Source organism: Gadus morhua, chromosome 10 (genome assembly GCF_902167405.1).
Source record: "Gadus morhua chromosome 10, gadMor3.0, whole genome shotgun sequence".
In the NCBI taxonomy this organism is placed as follows: domain Eukaryota; kingdom Metazoa; phylum Chordata; class Actinopteri; order Gadiformes; family Gadidae; genus Gadus; species Gadus morhua.
In genome coordinates, this window is record NC_044057.1 from 3,911,712 (window position 1) to 3,929,632 (window position 17,921).

Consider the following 17,921-nt stretch of genomic DNA (forward strand, 5'->3'; position numbering starts at 1 on the left):
TGATTCAGAGCCCACTGCCGCTCAGATAAATCTATTTGATGGTGTTTAAAGCCCTAGCTGAATGCGTTTAGAGCACAAGGTCGAGTTGGGAACTTTGAAGAGAATTAGTTCTCCGATGAAAGGCATTGAAGATTACATTTTTGGGTGTAATGGCTAGGGAAACTTTACACTTGAGCAGCTGTTGAATAAAGGGTTCAACAGGCAATTGTAAGTGACACATTTGGCAGCTTGACGGTTGGAAATAAAATAATATACTACATCATTGCTGCTATCACTCTCATCGTGGATTCCATTGATTTACTCACAAACTATAAAAAAAAAAATCCACATTTAACATTGCCAAGTGACTAAGACAAGTCTGATCAACAGAGTCCAACTGTGTTGCCAGCACTGTGTGTCTGGTCCATTGTTTCTGGAGTTGTCTGACTCTCTTTTCTCTCTCTTCCTATCTCATGCCAAATCAAGACACTTCTGTCTCAAACTCTTGCAGTATAATAATTATGGAGACTCCATCGTGTTTCCATGGTCTCCACTCCCAGAATCTGAATTCTTGAGGGAACACCAAACATCTCCAGACGTTTCTTTTTTGCCATGCTCTATAAAATCAAAGAAAATTGATTCCTGTGTTTGCTGTTAGATTGCCTCAAGGGCAGACACTGTACAAGATTCCCAACGTAACACCATTTCTTCATTCTCCCCGTGAGAGGTTTTAGAAAATGTTTTGTGACCTTCATTTTCGTAGCTTTTTATTTAATGATCATTCCAAAGTTGTTTGGAACATATAATGGGCATGCATTTTGCTATAACGTACCTTATATTTTCACGTAAAAGATTCACTGTATTTGGTATTAAGAGGGCCTATGTTAGTTATCAAACTAAAACTGCAAGGCTAAAGTAAGATTATAAAATGTGTTGCAAGGCATTTGACATTTTGTAAATGTTTCCAATGTCATGGTTCATAATTTAAAAATAAACGGATAAATACTTACTATTACGACAGCGTATGGGGGCTGTTTCAGGCAAGCGATAATAATAATTCATAGCCAGTGAAAAATACATTCAACTTTAAAGATTAAAGTAGTACTACTCCGAGGACATAATGTACAAGGACAAATTTATTTTAGGCAAAGAAACCAAATAGCTTTACTGTGCTTCACTTGGTTCAACCTCCTCAGACCACAGACACAGACTCCTCTGTGGTGTGAGGAGGTTGACGCCTCAGACACAGACACGTCTGTGTCTGTGGTTCAACCTCCTCACACCACAGACACAGACACGTCTGTGGTTCAACCTCCTCACACCACAGACACAGACACGTCTGTGGTTCAACCTCCTCACACCACAGACACAGACGCCCCTGGGGTTTGATGATGTTGACGCGTCTGTGTCTTATGCCAGCAATGGATACCCTTGTCAAATTATACTTTGCAATTGCATATAGCGTCGAATATCTTATCAGAAGCATCTGGAGTCTCAAGCGACGTAGCGGTGAGGTGACAGCTTTTTGTGCATCATGAAATACAATGCAATGGACGGATGCAATGATATCGCTGATTACATTATGGGCAATTAATATTGGGATTTGTGGTACAGCAGGACATAATTGGACAGATAATCAAATGAATCATCCACGGTTGTGGAGCATCACAGCTTTCAGGTGCCGACAGCAAAACATTAAAGGGCCAAATGCTCCTTGGCAATGGCACAAGAAGTCCTGTGACAAATGAATGCCATATGGGATGGGGATTAATGGACGCATCGATGGTTTCGCTGTATGGTTGAAAGCTTACACAAGCTTACGCGCTTGGGTGTGTGTAGAGAGACGATTATACCGCAAAATGGCCCTGAAAAGGGTGTTTGAGGAGAAACCACCCACACTTTGGACAAGCACAATAGTTTCCTATTTTGATGCAGTATGGGAAATCAATGCATTAAATGCTTGTGGGGTACAATACGAAATCGTTCAGCTTCGGGTGAATATGTTCAAAGAACTCCAAGAGAAAATATGATTAATCCAACAATATTATTATGAATGCTAGAAAAAGCATTTTCTGCAGAAAATGTTGGTTGCCGCTGTAGTGCAAAGTGAAGTTGAAAATATGTTTTAGGAAAACCACATAGTTAAAGACGTCAAGAAATGTTAAATGGCTTAAATCAAGTGAAGGGAATTGCACAGTCTAAATGGAGTAAACAATGTAAACATACACACCATTTAAAAAAAATTGTAATGGTTGAAAACAGTGAAGAGCTAACGTGAGCAAGTTTGAATACATTTCAGATATACATTTCAGATAAAATATAGAATAGCTGAGTAGTGTGTGTGTGTGTGTGTGTGTGTGTGTGTGTGTGTGTGTGTGTGTGTGTGTGTGTGTGTGTGTGTGTGTGTGTGTGTGTGTGTGTGTTTGTGTGTGTGTGTCTTTGTGTGTCTTTGTGTGTGTGAGGTAGTAACTTGGAAAATAATTGTATTGACCTTATTCCTTCACATCTAGCTTGCAAAATGAGGAAGCTTACGTTGGACTCCTTTGCGTCTCAGCTTTCATATGGCAGATCCTTTGTGTCGATAGCATGTGTTGCCAGATCTGGTTGGCAATTTCCAGCCCAACTGTTGACCAACTATTGACCAAAAACCCGCCCAAAACGTATATTGCCAGAGAAACGATAAAACATATACTTCTGCAATGTCAACTACACAAATACACACCTAAAAGCAACCTAATTATTAACTAAATGTTATGTGGTATACAAGGAACCTCTCATCTATCTCTTAACACAAACATCTCACAAGGTCTGTGTAAGGAACACGCTGACAGCAGCAGAAAATGGGTTTTCAATGAGATGACATTAATACACAACATACAGAATAGGCATGTAAAAGACCAATGGTGACCACAATAAACACCTGCCAGAAAACTGATTAATCACATATTTCTGCAATGGCAACTACACGAATACATACCTAAACGCAACCTAATTATTAACAAAACGTTATGTGGTATACAAGGAACAGCTCATCTATCTCTAACACACAAACCTTGCAAGGTCTGTGTAAAGAACACACTGACTGCAGGAGAAAATAGTACTTCAATGAGATTATATTAATACACAACACACAAAATGGGCATGTAAAAAAAAAAGCACAATAAACACCTGAATGCGACCTAATTGACATAATAACTTTGACGTTACACACACACACGCGCGCTCCGTGTGCAGGTACACTGCCACAGTAAATGGATGTTTGTTAAGTGAGCTTAACTAAAACCACCCTCAAAATAGTCATGCATAAAATAAAATAAAATAAATAAAATACAAATAAATAATAAATAAGAAGAAGAATAATAATAGAATAAAATAATCTTACATTAATGTAGAAATATATGTAGAAAAAATAGTACAGTACCCAGAGAACTATCTACAGTCATCACCAGCTTTAATTATACATCATGATCAAATCGTACGAATATTCAACGTTGTTTAGGCTCCTTCGTCGCTTTCCCATTGACTTCTACTGTAAAAAATAATATTTTAAAAGTAGAACTTACTTACTTCAAAAGTTTAAAATATAAAAAATACAAAAGAAGTGTGCGATTCTAAGCTAATAATATGGAATAAAGTCTCTAGGTGAAAAATTGTGAAAGGAGATAGGTCCCAACATTTGTAGAGAATAAGAAAGAAAGAAGAAAAAAAGTAAGAACAATAGTTGAGCGCTGCATGCAGCACTCACCTAATTAGACTTCCGAAAACAATCGCTCTGAAAGTTAGTTCACTTATGCCATGCTCTTTTTCTCACAAATACTCCTAGACACACAGCGGACTTCAACTTTGGAAAACATTTTTCCGGCTCAGTATTCTACTTTTTATTAACCTACAATGGGACTGATAAGCAATCATTGGAAGAAAAATGTGCCTGTATTCTTATTACGAAATGGTTACTTCATTATCCAGAGAGATTCATGCAAAAACGAACTGGTGAATGTCTTTCAAATTCGCAAATCTCTTGACTGGCTTTTACATTGTGGATGTCGGTGCGTAGGATAAGTTGATGTCCATTAGTTTTTTTCTAGTTTGAAAGAAATTACTTTGGGCAAAAAATTCAGCGCAATGTCGGAACACTTTTGGCCTTTAGACAGCGGGGGAGTAATCAATGCAAGTGGAATAGATTTGGTGCCAACACGGCCGTATCGGAATGGGCACACACAGGCAACGCAAAGTATATCTTCCAGCAATCACACACACTTCTTGCAACCAACAATGTGGGTTTTTCCTTTGAGAATTGAATCGATCTTGTTTTTAACGTACAACATGTGTTATTATGTAATGCAATGCCAAGCTATATTAGGTTTAGCTGGAAATGTTTCACGTTCTACGGTGCAAAATAGAAGTAGCTCCTCCGTGACCTTGTATCGATCATGGTCACTTCGTTCTTCAGCAGCAGTACTCTGCACCTTTAGCAACTTTTGGATACAAGCATCAAGACGCCACAGTAAGGGCAGTATTCAGCAGGCACTTTAAGTGTGTTCGCACAAACAATGTACCAAGTCAACACAGCACGGTGTCCGTTGAGTTTGATACAAACATAATTTGCGTTCATGTTCTTCAGTGCATGAAATGCAATATTTTTGTATTATCTTTTAGAGAATAAGACCAAGTGTATGTCGAACATTATTCTGTCACTGCTGCGTAATTGCTAGATGGACTTTGGGAATGTAGATCTTGTGTGTATTACTTGGTGTGTAAGTGTGCTTTTACGGCCTCACAGGTACCCTGATGTATTTACAAATTGTTCCCCTAAATTGAGGACTTGACTAATGCATATTCACAGGTACACATAAAACCCAGTGTGCCAAATATAAATAATGAAAATGCTGAGCCGTGTTACAAGGTAATCTATTCTGAATAGCATCATGCAAATTAAAATGCACTTTCTGTGCCAAATTTCTGTTGAAAAATGTACTGCGGATGAAAAAATCCATCCCTTCTTTGTGCATGCTTTATGTATACAGACACAAAAGGCCAATATGCGCTTCCTACACTTTTAAACTCAACTCATTACTTTGCTCTGAACTACATTGGTGTATGTTGAAGTGATTGAGGAATCGAGGAAAACTGAGGGAAACTGCCACTAGCGTCCAGCAGTGCCATCAACAATTCAACGTGGCGCATTGCACAGTGGAACAATGGTCACAGTTCAAGGCATGCATGAAAGAAACTTTAATTTTGACTTACTAATGCCAAAAACTTGTTTTTCCTCGATCAAGAAGATTCACTTTTTTTGCTTAATCAGATATGGTTTCATCAGTTCAACGAAGGCCATTCTGCTCTGTAGTTGTAGCTAACCACGCCAGAGGGGGAGAGGCACTTTGAAGAAAGTTTGTGTGTGTGTGTGTGTGTGTGTGTGTGTGTGTGTGTGTGTGTGTGTGTGTGTGTGTGTGGGTGTGTGTGTGTGTGTGTGTGTGTGTGTGTGTGTGTGTGTGTGTGTGTGTGTCTGCGTTTCACTGGTGGACTCGGGGTTCATACACAATAAAATGCACGTCCAAAAGAAAATTGACTAAGAAAGGCGAGAGGGGATGTGGAAGAGGGTGGGAGTCAGACAGTAAACACCATGAAGAGAGGGAGAGGGGAGTGACAGGACGCTCTGAAAAGCTTGTTAAAATCGTCAGTGAATGGCCCGTGTCTGTTTCCCACACAGGCCATGAGGACCGTGCCTGTTCACACTGAAAGGAGCCCCACTTCAAGTTCCTAGCATTCATGGGAACATTCCAGCTTTCATGGAGGAGAGAGAAGCTAACTCTAACCTGCCACGAAAGAGATGGACAATAAAGGTTGGGGGTTGAATCTGAATCAGTCAAAGCATCAGCGACAGCGTTAATAGGTTTTCAAGTTTTCCATACAACAGTGCTATTGAAGGCTGGGGTGCACATGAGGCAATGATTTACATTCATGAGATTATTAAATATCTGCTGAAAATCGCATGATAGTTAAGTGGTTATACTGACCTAGGGCGGCACTTGGAATATAAATGTGGCTCCATAAATCAGCATGCGCTTAAATTAAGATGAGAAATATAAAAAAATAATAATGAAAAATATAAAGATATAAATATATGTGTTGACCTAGGTAGAGCATCACATTCACACACACACACACACACACACACACACACACACACACACACACACACACACACACACACACACACACACACACACACACACACACACACACACACACATACACTTTTGGTCCAACATTCAAGATCTACAATTTCATTTGCTTTCATTTCTTTGGCCAGACACTTTGGCTCCAAACCACTTCAGGCCAGTTGTCAGCGAGGAGGTGAGGAATACATCCCTAATCGACTCTTTAAAAACTTTATTTCGGCCGTTCCTTTGCTCTTTTCCCTTCCCAACTCTTTGGGTGTGGGAAAGGCTTGGGTTGGAGGACACAGGGGAGGAAAAAGCAACGGAACTGAAATGAACAGTGTTGAACAGTATTCAAATAAAGTTATAAAAGTTTGAGATGCAAGTTATTCTTCTGTGGCCAAAACCAGTGTGTTCAGCAAATGAAAGGTTCAGAGAAACATGATTGGATTTATTTTAACATATTTAAAGCCATTCAAAACATTGATCATGCTTTCACTTCTTGCCATTCATTTCACAACATTAAATGTAGGGAATTGTGTATTCTTTCAGAGGAAGACCTATTCAAATTCAAATATTATTTATCTTTACAGCACATTTTCCTGTGACTTTTCTTTCCTTTCAAACCTTCCTTTGTGTGTGTGAATGCATGTGTCCATGTGTGTGTGTGGTGGGTGTCAGGACCCGTACAAAGCATAGGCAACAAAAACCTTCTCAACAAATGACAGACTGAAAAGGCTCAAGTCATCTTTAGAGAGAAGGAGATAGAGAGAGACAGACGGAAAAGGGGTGTGGGTGGATCAAGATAGAACACAAATGTTAAATTGAGTTTATAATCTGCATATTACTTGACGGATAGATCCGAGAATCCAATTTCAGAGTAGGTGCTCAGTTCATGGTTCATTTGGTATTTGGTAGCTTTTCCACACATTCTCAGAAAAGGTTAACCCAATTGGGTAGCTGGATGTTAACCCTGCATACATACGCAGCTGTGACAGCGTTTGAAAGAATCTTCGTTAATAAAGAGGAATTAAAAATAGTTGCATATTTGAAACCCAAACGGTACACTAGTGATGGACAACGAGATCTATAAATGTAACATAACTATAACAAATCACAGAGGGATGTATCCACTACACCCCTACTGAACATATTGTGCAGAAATGTTCCAGAGTATATTCATTTACATCTCAAACACAAATTAACCCTAATAAACTCTCACATGTGAGAGGTGTGGTCTGAATCCCACCCCACCTGGGTAGTTTGTCTTTCTTAACTTGTGCACCCGTTAAATCCAACATGGTCTCACAGGAAACCGTGAAATGACTACGGTCGGACGCTTAACTCGAATTCCGTGGCCACATCACGGACAATTGAAGTGATTCCCTCAGACCACCACGGATTTTGAGTTAAGCCCCCGCTGTGGTCAAATGTGGCACACACACAGATTCGAAACGGGAGCACACACACAGATTGAAACGGTTATCTGTGTGTGTGCCACGGAATATCATTGTCATTTACTTGCATTGGAGCAACTTCCCTGGACCAACAAGGACAATTTAAGTGTTTCAGTGAGACCACCCCGGGTTTTGAGTTAAGCCCCCGTGGTCGACTCGCTCGTTGAAACGGGTATCCGTGTGTGAGCCACAGAACATCAGCGTCATTAACTTGCATTGGAGCGAATTCCGTGGCCACATCACGGAAATCGGCGTGTTTCCTTGATGTGTCCACGGATTTCGAGTTATTCGTCCGTAGTCATTTCACGGATTCCTGTGAGACCAGGTTGGTTAAATCGGCTTGATAACCCTTAATAACCTCATTAGAAGTGAGTGGATTCCTTTAGTCCATCACATTAACTCGGTCTGCACCTCTCCAAACAATAGTGGCTCTGTGGCCGCAGAGGACACTCTACAGAGAACCATCCCCGTGCAGTCACCGTGGCAACCACACTGTGGCCAGGCACTCCGTACCATATGCTATGACGCTGCTTGTCATGTAGAATTCACTGCAGAAGAAAACTTGTGTAAACAAGGGGCCCAGGTCATCATTAAACAGCACTACTAAAGGATCCCAACGTGAGATTGCTATGGCCTTTTCCCAGATTATAACAAGGGGAGTGCATGGAGCTTTAATTAAATCACATTCAAACTGTATCCTTATTGTGATTGGCCAACCCTTAAATCAGAGCACATCCATGGCGAGTGTCAGATCTGAATACCTGAATTAACAATTGTGGGATATATTCATGCCTGGCAGGTTAAACAGAGATTACTTAATTTAATAATACAATGAAAACATGCAAATAAATGTGCGTTCATCATTTTCTCCAGTATTTCAAATGCCTAAAAATAACAGAAAAGCTGGTGTTTGAAAAATCTGTCCTCACATGTCGTGGTTATTTAACGCTTGCAGAGCTGCTTAGCCGTAGCTCAGCGCTAACATGCAGGATGCAATAAGCTGAGAGACGTTTATGGCGGCTGTAAGAAGAGACATATTTACATCTCTGGGGTTTCTTCCATCTTAATATGAGATGCTATGCTGTAGAATTGGGAGGGGAAGCAGATGACTCATAAGTCAGAATCCCAATAAATTGCTGGTGGATTAATTAGCAGGGGGTTAACGAGAAGGGAGGAAGAGCTGTGAGCCAAGAGGGAGAGGGTTTAATGTAAGACAATATAAACATCAGACGGGGACCTTTTGTGTTCTGACAACGATACCAAAATCACAAGATGAAATAGATGGAACTAAAACAGGCCAGATAATACTAATACAATTAGTAGACAAAAATAAAAGAAGTACATAAATATCTCTGGATCTGCATAGCACTGGTCGCATTCATTCCCTATTCAAACAAGATTATTAATTAAAGAATCTGGAAGAGATTCAGCCACTGCCATTTAAAATGTTATTATTATAGATCGTTAATCTTTTAAAAAGAATACCGGGAAAACTCTCCGAAATACTCTATAGCATCGATGCCTTCAAGGAGGAGCTCTCATCTCTGGCCCTGCCAACTATTTTAGACTCCCTTGTTGTCTTAAACCATCCAAATAGTCTTTGTTGGCAACGGAGGATGGAAGGATACCGGCAGGCAACAATCCTACCCCCATTACTCTGGCCTGTACCCCTCAGTTCCCCCCAGTCCCAGTCTTCCTGCCCTGCCCATCTCAGGGTCACCTCTATATGAAGCCTCTGGATTCCGGTTTGGAGGGAACACAACGTGCCCTAGAGGACGACGCAGAATAACGGCTGCCTTAACTGCGGTCACGCCTGACCACTCTGCGTCGACATGCTCATTGAAGAGGCCAGGATGTCTGGAGAACACTGGTCCCCTGCGCTCTCCTCAATAACGCAACGCTTTAATGCACCTTTCTTTTTATTTGCCCGTTTATCCCCTTGGCTTTGAACCAGACGGTTCCTGGTCCTAGTTCTGTTTCCTCCCTACCTCATCGTCTTAGGTGGCATAGGTCGTCGTCTCAGGACAGTGGGATGGCACCTGGGTGTGTGGCTGTGGATGGGGTCTCTGGTTCCTAGCAGGCCACTAGGGGAGAGAAGCTTGGTCACCTGCCTGGGAAGGCTGGGCCTCGGGTGGATGCCAGAAAATATTCCGTGAGGGAAACTCTCTAATATGTATTTTTGGTTTCCTGTGTACGCCTAACTTTTCTCAGTAGTTTTAGCTTCGTGTTTTTCCTGTTTTTTCCCCATCTGTACCCGTCTATTCTTTTTTAAAACCCATCTCTGCGTCTGCATTTGGGTCCATACTGTGAGCTAACGCAAATGTCCTCGTATAATCGTATAAACTAAGACTGGTATTTCTATAATATTCAAAACAACAAAATTAGATAATGTCCCTGGCCACCACCACACTCAAACGATTGATATTCAAAGAAAATACCTTGTTAAAATTTCAATAAATAAAGCAAACCCCCTGACTTCTTGTCATTTGTATTAGGGTTATATAGTGTTTCTGTTTCTATCAAAGGAGGAAAGCTTATACTAATTAATAACTGAGGCCTCTACAGTATGTTTAATTTTAATGTAACGTGATGCTACAAGCACTTCTCCCTTGATGTATTTCGATTGCAGTAACGTTCCAGAACCTAAGGGATGACCCTAAACTATAGAGAGCAGCAATCTCAAACCAACAGTTAGTAGCTTTGGAATTAGCTCATACTTAGAGAGCGCAGCCTCGTCAATTTTCCGGTTGGGAAACCTGATTGTAAATGATTCAATTTGCCTCAACGATAATATATGGAAATAGGAATCATTTAACCTGATTAAACAATTTAATAATAAATACTACTTCGATATGCATAACTTATAATACATTTTTCCTAATGAAATGTATTATTAACGATTGTGTGATCGGAAAAATGTGATCACAGAATTCGCAGCAGAAGTCGACCATTGAACAACAAGCATTTAAACAATGAGGTGACAACAAACAGCCAACCGCACCTGCTCTTTATGCAACAAGGGACACTTCGGGGTTCAACATCAGTGTAAAGTTAGACAGTGAGCTCCACACCTGTTCAGACCAGGTGCATGTGGAGATGGTAGTCCATGAAGATAAAGATGAAGAACAGAGCCTGAGGAGCAGTGAAGGAACAGAAGGGAAAAGCAACACAGAGCCGTCTTTTCCATGGGAAAGGGCGAACAAAGGAATCCTGGCGAGAGAGCGATATGCTCCCATAAGGAACGTAGCTCTCCTATTGATTTTGATTATGAACGGAAGATGGATTTTAAGACGAAGACAGGATGAAGATTTATTGCACTAAAGGATTGTAGAAAACCCAGTGCTGAAATGGGGGAGATTAGATGACCAGAAAATATTTACAAGCCTCGTGGTTGTGTGTGTGTGTGTGTGTGTGTGTGTGTGTATGTGTGCGTGAGAGTGTGTGTGTGTGTGTGTGTGTGTGTGTGTGTGTGTGTGTGTGTGTGTGTGTGTGTGTGTGTGTGTGTGTGTGTGTGTGTGTGTGTGTGTGTGTGTGTACAAGATTATGTGTCCATTCTTGTGGGAATAAATACATCAAGAATCCCAAGGTAGAACTTTGTATGGGATATATAATATAACTTTGATCGTAGTATATAGTGTGATCGAATGCGTGCCGACCAGTGAGTTTGTCAATGAACCATTCCATGAGGAAAAAATGCACTATTGTTAGGTAGAAATATAAAGCTTTCCCAGTGAACCCGTCCCCTGCTCCTTGAGGCAGGGATTGGGGGTTTATATAGGATTGGACGCATATAGGCAGTTTTTGGAGAATGGCAGGCCGGATTACGAACGCCCAGGGGAGATTTAATAGCAGCAGAATGACGGCTTGAGTGCATTAGCACTTTTGATTGACAAACAAAACAGATTAGCTTTCTTGTGCCACCACAGCTCTATGTCTGTGTGAGCGCGTCTCCCTCCGCTCTCGCTCCCTGAGCTTAAAACTTCCCTCTGTTCGTACAGCGAGGCTGCATTCCAGCACAAGCCGTCTTTGACTCGAGTCAAACTGAGGATTGTTTATGAAAGCGATGATGCTTGTGAATTGTTATGTTCATGGAAGAGCCCAATAAGACCTTTTTTCTTTTTTCTAAAGTAAAATAATAAAAGTAGAATAACTCAATTGGTGCATTGATGAAGTAAATGTGTTGAGGGCTGGGCGATCTAGGAGGTGTATGTGAAGATTAATCCCATGTTTCTATGTGTGTTATAATTAAGCAATGTTGTGTGAACCACACACCACGGCGATATACAATGAGGGCCCGGGAATGATAACCCTCTCTCGAACACAAGCATCGAAATGCGCCGCTGCTGAGACGGAGCTCCACACTCCGCAGTGTTACACTATAAGCGTCCGAGGAGCTGAACCCTTTCTCGGACGCCGCAGTCAGCATCAGCTGCTGCTCAGACGGAGCTCCACAGGCCGTCGCACACCTCGCCCGCACTGTCCCTTGGCCGCAACGTCAACGAGTACGCTAAGAGCACTTCGACGCCATGAAGAGGCAGGACAACTCCTGGCTCCTCTCACTGTCGGTCATAGCTCAGTAACAGCGATACAATGGCATAGATGACAATGTTGAAGGTCAGAAATATTACCATGTCCAAAACCAAAAGAAAAACAATTAGGGTTCACTTCCCCTTTAAGAAATACATCTTTATCTGTGGTTATTTTGGTACAATGCCGTGTAATTAGTTGTCTTCACTATTCTGTGGCGAAAGAGAGACATGTGAAATAACTCATCAGGGTCCTAGGGGAAATTTTCTGAGTGTTGCATTATGGGAAAAGGACAGACAGCCAGATCTTACATATCAAATACACGTATTGGTTTGTTGTGTTGGCATGGTTGCCTCGAGGCGGATCTTTTCCAAATGAACTGGACGTAACTGGAACAACGTTCCCAGTTTGGAAGACATTCAGCCAGGCCACGGCATTCCCAACTCCCTCCCAGGATCCACGCAGCTCTGTGGTCGGTCGTTGGCACTCGTGGGAAATGCCTTCTACATTACAGGAATGCAAGGCGTTCTGCGAGGAAGTCCTTACAGGGGATTTAATTAACAACTCGGTGCTATTCCCTGAGTAGTTTTCAACACCAATTATCCGTCTTCAAGTGGTAATGATTGGATTGTCCTCCGTTCCTCTGTAGTCTGACTTTCATCCGCTCCTCTCCCTGCAGCCCGGGAGCCATATTCCCTCCCCCCCCCCCCCCCCCCCCCCCTCCCCCCACACACACACACACACAAAAGTAGGGACCTTTATTTTCTTTACTTGCACTTATTTCTACTGATTAGTCCCTCATGGAAATGCATCTTTAATTATTAGGTTTCCTTTTCTCCATTTATTTATTTATTTATTATGTATTGATGTATGATCTCAACCTATCTTTAAGCCTTACTCTTTCTCCATCTCTCGCTTCTACGTGCAATCTCTTACAGAAACACACACACCCACACACACACACACACACACACACACACACACACACACACACACACACACACACACACACACACACACACACACACACACACACACACGTAGGCAGCGAGAGGGACACTCAATCTCTGGTCCCAGGACTGCTCTGGTTAATGGTGCTGACCTTTGGCCAGCCGAAGGTCTCCAGCCCCAGCTCCATAGAGTACAGGATCCCCCTCCTCATCCGAGGGGCTCTGGTGTGTGTGTGGGTGTGTCTCAATCGACTGTTTGGTGTGCGCACATGTTTGATGCATAAATGTGTCCAAGAGTTTGTCGTGTATGTGCATTGACTGTCGTGTGTGAGTGCGTACTTGGATTGGAGTCTTAGGTGCTGTTGAATGCAGGCTGTGATGGTCAGGGGGGGAGGGGGGTGCATTCCACCGGGAAGGCTCGTCAATCGATGCCACATTAATGTGGCCACATTAAGGTCCTCAACATTTGGGGATGTTCTGAAAACAACCACGCATGTAAGATGTTCCATTCAAACTTCACATTCAACCTGCGTCCCAAACACCGCTTCCATCTCTGCACTTTTCACTTTTCACCTTTGGTGACAGAGTTCCAAAAACACAGTTAAACAAGGCCCACAGTCACCACGTTATCAGCCTATCACAATCACTATAACTATTGAGGCTTCCCACTGCTGTTCCATGCCCAAAACTATCTTTGACCAAAGTCCGCCACTTACCTATATCACACCAGCATTTTTAAACGCCGCGATATCAACACAAATTGTATGCAACATATCAGCAACTACAATACAAACATGGTAAACAGCACTTTGATACCGGACGCTGAAAATAGGCAAATGGCGAATGTCATCTCTACCACAATAGGAATGTTGCAGGCCAGAGAGAAAGCCAAGTGGAGCAGAGGAAGATGAGGGCGGACCGGACGATGGAACAAGAACAACCTCCACACGGCCCTGGTTTGTCTTTGAGCTTGCAATAGTCACCCCTGCTTCTGATGACCAAAATGTCATGTCACATTGAACAAATGCTGCACAACTGTAAAGCAATTCCGGACACAATCCAGAAGATTTGTGATTGTTACCCGGCTTTGGCTCAACAAATCCCTGCTTAGCTCACTATATCTAATACCTGGCATCGGAGTTGGTCATTAAAATATATAAATACCATTAAGTAGGGATGTAATGATTTGAATCTTTACGATGAGAGTGCATCAGTTGGAAGGAGCCCAGCTGATCGTTATGCAACATGCATCGTTCGTAAAATGTATTCAAACGTTGTTAATCACCGATTCACAATCCTCTTGGATGAATAAATTAGTATTCATTAGTCTTTCTATTTTCCACCATACAAAATGGTTCTCATCTTCCTCCGATAAGTATCGCTCATCAACTGAAAGCTGTGTCCCAGCCGCTGATCTACAAATAACCACAATTCCAAGCACTGGCTCCGCAAATTTCGTGGACTGTTCCCGACTGAAAGACATTTTGAAAAACACAATTAAAAAAGGTTGCTTCAAAAAATAACCCTGTTAAAGAAGATAGGAAGCCGTTGACCTGGTAAGAATTTCTATTTTTAATCTGGGGTAGGGAGGAGAAACCAGCCAGAGTGAGCTAGATTTTGAAAGTATCTACATGCTCCCTTCAGGGCTGCCTCGGAAAAAAAACAACAACAGATGACTAGTTGGCTAGCTATAGCAACAGCTCTGCCTGGCCTGTCTGAAGACTTTTGAGTGATTGGACGGGCTTATTACAGATCTTTGACCACTAATGATTTATATTTTATGGCAGAGCATTTAAGTATTTTTTAAGTCAAGTATTTTATGGTATCTGTTTAAATTCTCACTGTTGTATTTGGCGCATTACATGTTGTTAGTTCATCTGAAGTGTTTTGGGTGCTGAAAATTGCTTACATCCTTAAAAGTTACGCTCATCTGGCTAGGTATCGGCAAGCAGACAAAGGTGAAAAATCTGTGTTAACAAAATGGTATTCTGCATCACTAAATCGAACAAAAGTGTTTTCAAGCATTCTTCGTAGCGTGACTCAGGACACTGCCTTTTGTGAGGGTTTTCCGCTGAACTTTATGAAACCAAATTCAAAAAAAGGCAATTTCTTTTTTCTCTGAATACTGTTTTCATTTGTACTTTAAACGTTTGTGTATTTCTTTGTTTATGGACCGTCTCCTCACTGATTGGGCAGGGTGGGGCCTGGAAGCTCTTCAGGATTCCCCTACCAATGGTAAGTGTCTCTCTCTTTATCCTCCTCTCCTTCCGGGGCCATTTCATCTCTGACAGCGACTCGGTTTGCTATGAATCCTGGGACGGCTTTGCAGAATCTGCACTCATGTTGCAAATGAAGTATTTTTTGTTGTTCTTCGGAGATACATTTTGAGGGCAATTTACGATAAATGAGCTTAGAGATATCTTGATCTTGTGTTACGATGTTTTGTTTCTGTCTTACCAGCTTCTCTAAATGAATCCCCTTACAGTCATTGGATGTGGCACCGTTCCCTTCTTCCCATTCTCCTCTATTATCCCTGCGCTCCGTCAAAATGTTCTAATGCAAGAGCAGTTGCTTCTTTCTACAAAAGCAATAATCCAGCTATTAACCATCTCACGCGATGACACATCTGGCTCCTTTGTTCAACGACGCCCATCGTTGGACGAGGGATCGTGAAGTCACTCCGACTGGCTTCACTGTATGAATCAGTTCGTCTGTGTTTTTAGTTCACATTGAAATGATGATATCTCTATGGCCTAACTCAAATGCTCTTTACATTGGATTGAACTGCCATAAATGCAAAACCTCTGTAAACTGCCAAATTATGACTAAAAAACAACATAGTTGGCATCTTAAGAACCACGAACCAAAGGTATTTTCCTTCACTAAACAATAAAGACACAGAAATCGTTTGAACTTTGCATTTATGTTTACAAAAAGCTCAGCAGGTACCTCAAAAGGTATGATCCACATAAAACCATAAATCCAAAACAAACATCCAATTACTGCCTCCAGTCAAACTGGTGCATAGCCTTAAAATCGGCACGCCTTCAAAAAGAGCAATAGTTAGTTACTGTAGCTCTACCATAATGATGATACCAAAACAATATTTCAGATGAGTCATTTATTCTTTACGATTGGCTCTAATTGTGCCGAACATTATAGCCGAACATTGTCTTATAGCCTGCTAGAGGCTATATGGTGGTTAGAGGGGCCCTATTTAACCACAAGGTGCGAGTGTGATAAGCCATTTAAAGCTGTTTCAAAATATGTCCAAGGCACAGGGCAGTGCAGATTTTCACACAACTTTGTGTGTGTGAGGGTGTGTGTGAGTGTCGCAGAACGACTGCAACCCAAAAGGCGTCAATGACTCATTCATTAAAATACAGCTACCCTGTTTACACAAGATAAATATGTAGCTTATACAAAAAGGTTTTAAATGCGCGGGGGCAGTTTACAAGAAAGTGCTGACTCATAGCAACCAGGGTGTATACATTTGCATATGTAACCCCCCCCCCGCTTTGTATTGGTGCAGTTGGTGACACACGCGCAACTTAACAACGGTTCCCTGGGAGACGTCGGGTGTAGACACGGTGCCCACGAGCAGCCGGTCGCCCCCAGGGACCATGATCTAAAAATAGCACAAAAATTGGTATTTAAATGGTGTTTTTCTTTTTAATCAATAACACAAATGTCGATTTTATGGCGATGACATTATTTTATATAACACTTAAAAAAAGAAGAGGGATCATGCAGTGCGTAATAGCACCAGCATCCTAAAGCTCGAGCATCAAGGGCAATCACAGGGACAGGTGCAGAGAGAGGTTGGGCCAGGAGTGGGTCCATTTGGCATGAATGTTTTGTGTACAGTGGGTCCACTGTATGACAACTGTGAGAAAAAGTATGGGAATGGTGCTGAGTAGAGGGAGGTTGCAAACTCAGTATCAGCCCTCCTGTGTCCAGCGAGCCTGACCATTTCCAAATGATGACCTGAGCGCGCACAATGCAGGCAAAGTCCCCTGGTAATGAGCAACTGCTTCTCCTCCAGAGAGAGTCATTCCACCCAATAGCATGTGCTCCTCCTGGGCCGTCGTGTCCGGGAAGCGGTAAGTAGGGTTTACGCTAGAGGAAAGACGAAAGTCACCTCTAGGTGTCCCTCCCGACGCCGGCTGTCCTTCCTCAGTCCGAGGTCGATGAGCGCGTCCGACTGAAGGAGTAACTCCTGAGGGGAGAGCTTATCCTTCATTTCCTCCGAGAGGCCCTTGGCGAACAAGACGGCCACCAAGCGCTCTTCCAATCCCGTCTCCCTTGAGTGCGAACTCAATTGAGCAGCTCGTTAGAGGTGTAACGCATCGTCGCGCTCATTGCCCCCTCCAGGCCAACTTCCTGCCCGGCGCCATCTACTTCCTGCTGCTCATCCATGACTCCTTGTCCCTGGTCCTGGTTTCTGTTTTGTTGTCTTCAGTAAATTGAATAAACACTATGTGTAATTTAAGAAAAGATAACAATGGTATCTTACCTGGACTCGTCTTATGCTAGTCATTGCATAGCCTGGTTCATTTTCAACAATGGAAGTTATTGAACTATAAAATTACACTGCATTTAGAAGGTTTTAATGATGCTAATTAAGAATGAGTTAACTACAATATTGGCTAATACCCTTACAGATAAATACAAGACAACCTTTTGTTTTCAGAAGTGAATTTGTTAATATGAGTTAAATGATTCAGAGGCTGACCTATCAGAACTCCACTCAACAAAATCTGCATCCGAGCAACAATGTGTTTGTTGCTAATTTAGATTGGATTCCATGGTTCCCTCACTGCCAGTTCTGGAACCATGACCTTTCA